We start from the raw sequence: 1931 nt of genomic DNA on the forward strand, positions 1-1931 counted from the left end.
TATATATATATATATTAAACTTTAGATGTTAAAAATATAAATTTATAAAACTTGTGTGTTATGCATGTGAATTTCTAAAAATTTTTTCAACATAAGTTCATAATTATTTGCATATTTATCCAAAAAAGATCATATAACAAGAAAAAGGGGGGGAGCTTCCAATGTCACATTATCTTTAGTAGTTTTTTTATAATAATCACATATGTAGGGGTGTAAATAAGTTGCTTGAGGGTGTTTAGTGCCTATTTGTGTTAGGGTAGTTTAAAATGTTCTTACCCCTTTGTGATTTGTGTTTAATTTTAAATTGATTATTTATTCAATATAAAAATTTACAATAAATATTATTATTTAATTATTTAAGGGGAATTTATATACATATTAAAAAACTCTCATCTTTTTATATACCTGACACCTAAACTTTTATATTTAAATCTAGATAAATTTACAGCCATTTCACAAAATTCTTATGTATGTACATTTCTATCACCCAAAGTTTGATATTTATATTTACAACCCATTGTTGTCAAGTTGTCATAAACTTATGCATGAAATGTTATATTTTATTGTTAAAAAGATAATGATATTATTATTTTTTATAAGATACTAAGGGTCTGAGTGACGTCTATGTAAATATGAATGTATGTAAATGCCCTTTACATTTATTATAGTGGTGTCAAAAATGTATGCACGAAAAAACCTATTTTACTTTTAAATTGTTAGCAATGATGGTATTTATGACATGACATTAAACATTTGAGTGTTATCTATCATGTATGTATGTTTATTAAAGTTTAGGTGTTCGACATGTAAGTATATAAAAATTTTTCCGCATATATCTGAATGCCCCATTATTTAAATAATAAATATTTAATGACATATTACTCTATTTTTATATATTTACATGCCCTATGCCTAAAATTTATATACTTTTGAGCTGGAAAATATACTTTTGGATTGATAAAGGGTTAGATTGTGGCAGGGTTCATCGTTGTTTTTCAATTTTTTTTTTTTTTTTTTCTTCTGAATGATAGTCATGTGTATGTCATCACAATTTTCTGATACGTCCTCGCCGACCACTGATGTCCTGACATCTTGAGATATCTTATCATAAACGGCGACAAATAATTCAACAAGTTGGTTTTGCAACCTTTATCTAATTTTCTAAGATAATTTATTAGAAAATTTTCTTCAAAGTTGATTATATAAAAATTTAAAAGAGATGTCTACTTTTGATTGAATTTTTGGCAAATTAGATTTGTTGGCCCGAATAACTTTATTAATAGAAGTAACTTTCTCTTCAATATGAATGAGTGTCGATCATTTAATAACAGATTTTCTGTATTAACATTTGTGATTTAAAAAATAATGTTTAATTTCTAGCTTTCAATATCATATCAATTGGGTTTGATTTTGTTTGAAAAAATATAATTCAAATAAACCTTCCATTAAAGAGTTAGAAGTATTTGAGTAATACCTTAACAATTATCGCACCATTGTCAAAACCGATTTAGTATATATTTGATAAAATTCAAACGTCATTACGAACATCCAAGAATGTTTTCATACGCATTTACTAACAAAAAAAAGCTCTTCGCATGACTTGGACATAAATCCAATAATTAAAAGAGACGGATCATTTATATTGTGATTTAAAATTTGATAAGAACTTAGCCCACATTCTTTATAATTGAGAATACAATGAATTTTCACTTTATTATAAGCAATTGATTTATTTTTCTAATTATAGTTATGCTGAATTTGAATACATTTTAATGATATAAGTATATCTTCATGCATTTCTTGATCGTAAAAATATTCATGGGGAAATAGATTGTTTCCTAAATAAAATTGCTCAAGCTTTCCGCTCGATGTCATAAGAAAAAGCCCTCACTTCGAAATCAGCCACCCAACAATCCGCCTCAGCAAAGAAT

Source organism: Phalaenopsis equestris, unplaced genomic scaffold (genome assembly GCF_001263595.1).
Source record: "Phalaenopsis equestris unplaced genomic scaffold, ASM126359v1 Scaffold000372, whole genome shotgun sequence".
Classification (NCBI taxonomy): Eukaryota; Viridiplantae; Streptophyta; class Magnoliopsida; order Asparagales; family Orchidaceae; genus Phalaenopsis; species Phalaenopsis equestris.